Source organism: Callospermophilus lateralis, chromosome 15 (assembly GCF_048772815.1).
Source record: "Callospermophilus lateralis isolate mCalLat2 chromosome 15, mCalLat2.hap1, whole genome shotgun sequence".
NCBI lineage: Eukaryota > Metazoa > Chordata > Mammalia > Rodentia > Sciuridae > Callospermophilus > Callospermophilus lateralis.
This window is the reverse complement of record NC_135319.1, coordinates 24,740,600-24,750,190: the sequence shown is the minus strand read 5'-3', so window position 1 is coordinate 24,750,190 and position 9,591 is coordinate 24,740,600. Positions and strand designations below refer to the sequence as shown.

Genomic DNA, 9,591 nt, shown 5'->3' with positions numbered 1-9,591 from the left:
TTTGTTTCCATTTTACTTTATTTTTAATCATATATAAAATTATATAAATTTTTTTTTTTTTCAATTGGCACATAGTAATTGTACAGACTCATGGGGCACAGTGTGGCGTCTTTTTTTGATTTAGTCTCCCACTTCCCCCCACCCACCCTGTCTTAAGATGAGGAAGGCTTGAATTTTAGGCATTTATCGAAAACCTGTGCATGCCATGTCAATGGATTAGACCCGTTAGCCGGCACACCAACTTCCCACACAAAGCCGTCCACTGAACCAAGAGGCCCAGCAGTCTCTTGGAGAAGCTGCAGCCTGACCCGTCTTCTCCACCATCGCCCAGGAAGGATGAGACTCACAAACCCATGCTTGGGCCGGTGCTTTCCTCTTCTTCATCTTTTATTCCCATGAGTCCCAGGCCAGAGAGAGATCCATGAGGGCTCGTGGTTCCTGGCAGGAGGATGACGCAAAGGGTGCCCGGGCTCAGGCTTCGGTAGAGCCTTCCAATCTTGCGGCTCCAACGCCAGGCTGCCCTCTTTGCGTTTTCCGCCTTCGAGTTCTGCAAGGTCTCCCGCTCCGAGGGAGGAGGTCTCGCTCTGAGACCTGCGGGCCTTCTTGATTCAGGTGGTGAGCCCCTAAGCCACGCGTGCAGGTGCCTGGGGGTTAGGGCCTGCCTGCCTTTCAGCTTCCAGTCCTTGCCTGTGAGGACATGGAGGGCCCTCTGGGCGTTGCCAGAAGTTTTGAACTTCAGGAAACAGTATTTTTCCTGTCTTCCGCTTTGAGCATCTGGAGGCACGATCACAGCTTCCAGGCCACCAAAGAGGTTCGGCAGTTCCTGAGTATGTCCTAAGAAATCTTTACTAACTCCGGACAGGTAAATAGTGGCTCGGTTCTCAGAATCTAGTTCCAGCTCCCTAACGAGTGTGTCGCAGTCGAGAGTGAGCTCTGTCACAGGTCTCTGTACCTTTATGTATACACCTTCCACCAGAACGCCATTCAAGCTCTCGATGGCCAGCTGGGCAGCTTCCAGGACTTCATACTCTACAGAGAGATGAGGCTGATGCGTTTCCAGGACAGCAGTCATTGCGCGAACTGGGCCGAAGCTCCTAAACAGCCTCTTCAGAGCACTCAGGTTGCAATCTTTGCTCAGTGGCCCAGCATAGATAGTTGACATCTCTGTCCACTTGATCCGCATCCTTTTGTCCACTTCCTCAGTGACGAGAGGTGAAAAAGGCTCCAAAGAGAACCGAATAATGCTGAAGGGGTACAGGCGCACTTGCCTTCTGGCCTGCTCAAAGACCTCTCTGTTGGAAAGGCACCTGACACTTTCACAATCTTCAGGGGAAGGGAGCTCAATATCATCTGTCTCTCGGGATACAAAAAGGAGCTTCTGATGCACCGAATCGAAACAACTTAAAGCACCTCTGTAGCTGTAACTTTGGAACTTTTCTCTGACATTTCTTGGGTCTTGGGCTCTCCACAGCGCCTCCAGATTGAGTTCTGCCGTCTTCTTTGGGCCATACTTGAGGAAGAATTGAGCCAATTCAAGGGTCGCGGTAGCGTCCTCTGTGGGATCGTGACCGTCCCTTTCCGAACGTTGAATGTCCTTTCCCAAAATAGCCTTGGCTAAGAACTTTAGCTTGAATCTTCTGCCCCGCTCCCTGGCATAAAGCAACGAGGTGTCGATAACATATGGGTGGATCATGTTCAGTGCTCGGAGATCCACGTCTAAGGAGTGCCCTACCAACACCGCATCAGGAGGAAGCAGTGCTTTTAACCGCCCCTGAACGTCTTTCAGTTTCGTCGTCACCGGCTTCAGCATCTCCTCCGTGATCCCTGAATAGCAGGTGGCGTAGTCTACAATCTCCTCATCCGGCTTCACCAACTCGTCCATAAGACACGAGCCTCCTTCGGCAACCAGTGAGATGCGTGTCAGTTCTCTCCCCTTGGACGTGATGCACATTTCTCCGTCCAGCCCAAAGAGAGGGCTGTTCTCTGTCACAGACGCGTTACATCTGGTAGTTACAAAGTTCTCACAGCCGGGAGAACCTGGCAACGGAAAGTCAAATGTTCTCATTTCCTCCTCTGTCAGAAGGCATCGCAGCAAGCCCACCTTCTGAGAGCCATACTTTCGAATGACCGGGTCATTCTGCAGGTCGACCTTGGGTTTCGTACTGGCAGACGGTAAAGATCCTCCCATGGTCTTAGGCAGATGTCCAGCCCTTTGATTTGGTAGCCCGACAACATCAGCGAGAAAAGCAGATGATGGAGGAGGCAAGCGGAACTTGTGTCTGAAGGCTTTCCGGAGAAATCCAAACTCCAAATAGAACCTGTAGAAGTGGAGTTGACTCATCCCTTGAAGGATGACCACCACTGTTCTGCTCAGTTGCTTTCCGTGCAGAAGCTGGCACCACCTGGGTCTCTCAATAACGGGTTCAGCCAGAACCGCGTACTTGAGCAACTCACATAGCTGTTCGTGGGTTATTTCACAGTTTTCAGCCATTACGATGCCACTCAACCGGGCTCTCTTGGGCTTGGGCTCGGGCTGCCTGTCCACAAGATCCGAACGGGGTATCCTTACCTCGGGCGTCCCCATCAGCCAGGCGGGGACCCGTCTCCTCTGGCTGTTCAGCCTCCCCGTCTTCTCCTTCTCTGGCTCCACGATCCTGTACGTGAGTCCTTGTTGTGGAACGCTGTCCTTGGAAAGTAGAAAGCTGTCCCTGCCTGGATGCCAATCCAGCAAGAGAAAACGTTCTTGAGAAGGAAAAAGGATGGTTTCTTGCTTGACCAGCAAGGGAGAAACAATGGTTCTCACATCAGCAGGAGGAGGGGGTTTTTATAGAGGTGATTCAGAGAAAGTGAGATTAGGGAGGAGAGATCAGGTAAGGAAAAGATTAGGGAAAAGGAGAGCCCAGAGGAGGAGATCAGGGAGGGGGAAAAGAACAGGGAGGAGAAGTTTAGGGAAAAGAAAATGAGAAGATCAGGGAGGAGAAGTGTAGGGGAAAGAAAATCAGGAGGAGAAGGTTAGGGCAAAGAAGATCAGGGAGGAGAAGGTTGGGGAAAAGAGAAACAGACATGTAAGTTTCAAAGCGACAAGGGATGTAGTCAAAGCATCCAGTGGACCCCTGTTGCAACTTCAGCCAAATCTTCCCTTTGTATTCCAGCGTATTGCCTTTGGGGGACCTTTACAGTGCATTACCTTCCAGTAGTTTCATGGTTTCTTTACCCAGATTCGTTAAGTTCCAGGGGACAGGACCGTGCCCTGGGTTTCATATTTTCTCAGAATTGTGCTGTATATGTAGCAAAGACTTGAAAAAGGAAAAGAAAAAAAGCGTAAAGACAAAAATAACTAAAGGTCTTCAGTGTTTCTGTACCCCTACAATCACGAGTTCCCCAACATTACTGTAAAACACAGGGAGCAGAAAACAAATTTGACCTAAGTTTGCTAATACGTGCTTGAGGCCTATGTAGGTAAAATGACTACTAAAATGAAAGAGAGGATGACAGCCCAGCGGCTCTGGAGGCTGAGACAGGAGGATCGTGAATTCAAAGCCTGCCTCAGCCACTTAGAGAGGCGCTAAGCAACCCTGTGAGACCCTGTTTCAAGATAAAATATATATATATAAAATACAAAATATGGCTGGGGATGTGACTTAGTGATTGAGTGCCCCTGTTTTCAATTCCCTGTACCAAAGGGGGGGAAAAAAAAAGGATTACCGTACAAGAACCCAGGTCTTTCCTCCTCCCAAAGTCCAGTTTAGTTTCTCTTTCATCAGAACACATTAAGGGGTACTTTGCCATTTGCCCCGTAGTGTGAATGGGTTCATTGAACTTATTGGGTTCTTTTCAGTGTGGCTTCTTAATACTTGTGTTCCAGGCGTAATGATCAGTTCAGGTTAATTGGCATATATGTCACTCACACCTGTATCACTCCTTTGTATTGGGAACGTTCCAAACCCTATCAGGTTTCCCCCTTCCGGTACTGAGGATTGCACCCAGGGCCTTGTACATACTCAGCAATTATTCTACCACTGAGATACACCCCCAATCAGCTGTTTTGAAATATTTAATATTGTTGTCAATCACAGCTATCCTACCATGCTGTGGAATACTAAAAGTCAGTCATTTCTCTTATCCAAGGGCATCCCCCATAACTATTAACCATCCTCTTGCCCTGTTCTCAGCCCTACGCCCTTTCCGCGCTCCGGTAACCACTATTTTCTCTATTCTATCCATTTTATTTTAGCTTAATTATTCAGTTTTTTTTTTATATATATATATATGACAGCGGAATGCATTACGACTCGTATTATACGTATAGAGCACAATTATTCACATCTCTGGTTGTAGATAAAGTATATTCACACCAACTCATGTTTTCATACGTGTAGTTTGGATAATGATGTCCATCACATTCCACCACCATTTCTAACCCCCTGCCCCCTCCCTTCCCTTCCCACTCCTCTCCCCTATCTAGAGTTCATCTCTTCCTCCCATGCTCCCCAACCCAGACTCCTTATATCAGAGAAAACACTTGGCATTCGTTTGTTTGGTTTGGGATGACTTCACTTAGCATCATCTCCTCCATCTCCGTCCATTTACCTGCAAATGCCATGATGGTATTCTCTTTTATTGCTGAGTAACATTCCCTTGTGTATATCAACAGACTGGTAGACCAATGGTACAGAATAGAGGACACGGAGACTAACCCACTAAATTACAATTATCTTCTATCAGACAAAGGTGCCCAAAACGTACTTTGGAGAAAAGATAGCCTCTTCAACAAACGGTGCTGGGAAAACTGGAAATCCATAGGCAACAAAATGAAATTAAAACCCCAGTCTCTCACCATGCACAGAACTCAATCCAGAGTGGAACTAGGACCTAGGAATTAAACCAGAGACCTTGGGTCTAACAGAAGAAAAAGTAGGCCCTAATCTTCATCATGTGAGATTAGGCCCCAACTTCCTTAATAAGACTGCTATAGTGCAAGAAATAAAATCAAGAATCAACAAATCAGATGGATTCCAACTAAAAAGCTTCTTTGCAGCAAAAGAAACAATAAGTGAGGTGAACAGAGAGCCTACAGAATAGGAGGAAATTTTTACCACACACAAATCAGATAGAGCACTCATCTATATCTATCTATCTAACTATATATAAAAATCTCTATAAAGAACTCATAACTCTTAATAGCGAAAAAACAAATAAGCCAATGAATAAATGGGCCAAAGAACTGAACAGACATTTCTCAGAAAATGATATACAGTCAATCAACAAATTTATGAAAAAATGTTCAACATCTCTGGCAATTAGAGAAATGCAAATAAAAAATCACTCTAAGATTTCATCTCTCTCCAGTAAAAATGGCAGCTCTTAAGGATACAAACAACAATAAGTTTTCGCAGGGAAGTCGGGGGCAAAGGCACCTTCACACATTGCTGGTGGCACTGAAAATTGGTGTAGCCAATATGGAAAGCGGTAGGGAGATTCCTTGGAAGCCTCATAACGGAACCACCATTGGATCCAGGTATCCCGCTCCTCGGGTTATACCCAAAGGATTTAGAAGTAGCATACTACAACGACGCAGCCACATCAATGTTTACAGCAGCACAATTCACAATAGCTAAATTGTGGAACCAACCTGGGTATACCTTTCATTAGATGAATGGATGAAGAAAATGTGGCATATATACACAATGGAATATCACTCAGCATTAAAGGAGAAAAAAAAATCATGGCGTTTGCAAGTAAATGGATGAAGTTGGAGAATAAAATGCTGAGTGAAGTAGGCCGGCCCTAAAAATCCAAATGCTGAATGTATTGTCTGATACAAGGATGGTGATTTATAATGGGGACGGGTTGTGGGGAGCATGGGAAAAATAGATGAGCTTTAGATAGGGAAAAGGGGAGAGAGGAGGAGGGAGGTTTTAGGCTCGAATTCTGGACCCCCAAAATACCACCAGAGACCAGGATCGATGTAAGCAGCAAAGAGGTGTCTGTTGCGAGCTGGCTGGGTCCTCTGGGCGCACACAGCAACTGGTGACGCTGAGAGGCCCCGAGCCCAGGGTTTGCAGCAGTTTTATACATTCTTTGGAGAAGGCAGGGACCCCCCCACAAACATCATAGCATAGCATCTCTTGGCAAATCATCACACACTGCGGGAAAATCAAATAACAACTCTAAAACGTGATTAGCACATTCACCGACGGGAACAAGTTGGGTAGTGATGATTGGTTACTACGAGAGGGGGATTCGTTTGAACTGATTGGTTTACACCAAGAAGGGTGTTCTTGATGAACTACATGGTTTCCCAACACCATAAACTACTGGGAGGGTCATGTGGCATCCCAGGTATTTCCCTGTCTCATGCTGCTGATTGGTGGCTGCTAGCGGCTTGCTATGGGTCCCCACCTAGCCTGACTGAGTCAGGGACACCTGGTCCAGCAGATCTCTCCTGTTATTTGTAGACAAACCACTTAGCGGGGTGGGAATGTGCCCCAGGAGTGCTCTGTGGGTCTTTCCAAGGACAAAGGTCATGTCCCCTCCTTGGACAGGCTTTGCTCTGAGGTAGAAGCTGGTTTTTCAGAGGGGCACGGAGGTAGGAAAGATGGTGGAATGAGACAGACATCCTTACCCTAAGTACATGTATGAAAACACAAATGGTGCGACTCTACTTTGCATTCAACCAGAGACATGAAAAATTGTGCTCTATTTGTGTAATACGAAAAGAATTGCATTCTGCTGTCATATGTAACAAATCAGAATAAATAAAAATTTTAAAATGCATCCTAAAGTAAGCGAAATATAGAAAAAAATTATGATACATTTCATAACGGAATATAGTATGACTGCTAAGAAGAATGAGAAAAACTACATGTCCACTGAGGTAAGACAATCTCTAAGATATCAGGTGACGAGAACCAAGGGGAGAAGGGTGTACACAGCGCTATTTATTGAAAATGAGAGGATGTATGTATGCAGAGATGTACTTATGGATGCAGTGAACATTTCTGGAACTGGTACCATTATTGCTTCTGTGAAAGTGAGGAAGTGATGGAAGGAGACTTTTTTTTTTTTTTTTGTTAACCTTATATACATCCTGTTTAAATATTTATCATCTACACTCATAACATTAAAACATAAGGATGAAAAGCAGTAAAACCAAAACAGAGAAGAGCATTTGAATCAGGCTTTACAAGAAAATAGCATAGATCTCTTTTTGGCTCATGCTTACAATACAGCTAGGTCCAGAGATGCAGGAAGCCCCTTGATGGAGTTAGCCACTGAGCAGATGACTCACCTGATTGTGGCTGTGTTTTGCAAATACTTATCTGCCAGCACTGCTTTATTGCAACGGAGTCCCGACCTTGGGCTGGTTCTGAGCCTCTAACTGGACCTTCAGGACAGACACAGGCAGGATCTGGGCAGTGTCATGTAAGCAAGGGGCATAGGAGGAGTCATGAATGTGGATACCGCCCAGAGCTAGGGACCTTGCTAGATATGGAGGCCAGCTAGGCAGAAAGCGGGTGGCAGGAAGTTCTGAAAAAATTAGTTGAGGTAGGCGCAGCGTTCTCAGTGATTTTTCCTCTGGTGTTTGGAGACATGTTAAAGTGCCTTAGCAAAGTCTACTCATTTGAAAGAGGACATCCTTGTTCCAGTTTTTAGAGGGAATGCTTTCAATTTTTCTCTGTTTAGGATGATGCTGTCCTTGGGTTTTGCATGGATAGCTTTTATGAGGTTGAGGTCTGTTCCTTCTATTCCTAGTTTTTCTAGTGTTTTGAACACGAAGGGTGCTGTATTTGTCAAATGCTTTATCTGCCTCTATTGAGATGATCATACTATTCTTGTTTTTAAGTATATTGATGTGATGAATTATGTTTATTGATTTCTGTATATGAACCCCACTTGATTGTGGCACACTATCTTTTTAATATGTTTCTATATGCTATTTGCCGGAATTGTACTGAGAATTTTTGTATCGATGTTCACCGTGGATATTGGTATGAAGTTTTCTTTCCTTGATGTGTGTTTGTATGGTTTTGGTATCAGAGTGATATCAGCTTCAGAGAATGAGATTGGAAGGGTTCTCTCCTTTTCATATTCCACGAAACGTTTTGAGCAGTACTGGTGTTAATTCTCCTTGGCAGGTCTTATAGAGCTCGGCTGAGAATCGATCTGGTCCTGGACTTTCCTTGATTGGTAGACCGTAGGTGTTCTCACCACAAAAATCGAACAAAGAAAAGAAAATGTTAACTATTCTGAAGTGATAGATATGTCAGATGATTTGAGCTATTATTTCACAGCATTTACGTATAGCAAAATATCATGTTATGCAACTTAAGCGTAACTGACCACATGTATTTTGTCAATAAATTTTGTCAAAAAAGAGGGCAGTGACTATGGATTTCTTTCTTGAATGAGTAGAATTTTCTTTTTTGAAAAAAAATCGTTAAAATCTGCTTTAATTAGTTATACATGACAGTAGAATGCAATTATGCATTTTGATATATCATAAATAAATAGGGTCTAATTTCTCATTTTTCTCCTTGTACACGTTGTCAGATCACATTGCTCATGCAGTCATATGTGTAAGTGAGGTAATAATGTCTGTTTCATTCTACTAACTTTCCTATCTCTATATCCTTCCCCTGCCTTCACTCTCTTCTACCTAATCTAAAGTAACTTTATTCTTCCCTAGCACCTTGGCCCTGACTGTGAATTAGCATCCACATATCAGAGAACGCATTCGGCCTTTGGTTTTATGGGCCTGGCTTATTTCGCTTAGCATGATATTCTCCAACTCCGTCCATTTACCCGGAAATACCATAATTCCCTTCTTCTTTAAAACTGAGTGATATTCCATCAAATATTATATACCACATTTTCTTTATCCAACCTAGGTTGGTTCCATAGTTTAGCTACTGTGAATTGAGCTTCTGTAAATAAATCTTGGGCCTCCCAGGAATACCATAAGGCCTGTCTATTGCCCCAGGGTTAGCATTTACCAAGAAATCTATACACAATGGGGGTGAGTCATCTCATCGCTGGTCTTAACAAGACAGGGCCGTACACAATGGGGGTGAGTCATCACTGGTGTTGCAAGAAGGCAGCTTAACCAGCTTTTCCAGGTTTGCACAAGAGGGTGGAGAATTTCCTTGAAGGAGGGGTGACAACATAGGCATAGGCCGCTCCCCTTCCCGACTTGTCTACCGCATGTTCCAGGACCAGAGCACTTGGTGCGGGACCCAGAGGACCAGGCCAGGCACCAGAAGGGTCTAGGAGGCCATTGTCAGAGTGAGGTTTTAAGCCTTTCTCCTCCCGGGCAGTGAGAGGACTGACTCGCTGCGACCAAAGTCGATCCTCAACAAGGGTTTCCCAAAACTGGTCGCCGTACTTAGTGTGAGATTGCCCCATCTTTCCGGGGAGACCCCTACCTCAAAACTCTCTTGGCTTGGCTTGGGGATAGGAGTATCACTTTTGGTGAACCGACTTCTTAATGCCCCACGTTGGGCGCCAGATGTCGGGGGGTTTTAGCCCCACCCCACCCCACCCGCTTCCCTCCTGACCTGCATGGTCACAGAGCACGCCCTGACCATGAGG

General features: G+C 45.1%; 1 pseudogene; it reads right to left on the bottom strand.

Moving 5' to 3' along the window:
- Positions 1-343: 343 nt before the first annotated feature.
- Positions 344-3,203, bottom strand: LOC143381564 (RNA exonuclease 5 pseudogene; annotated as a pseudogene).
- Between the last annotated feature and the right edge of the window lie 6,388 nt (positions 3,204-9,591).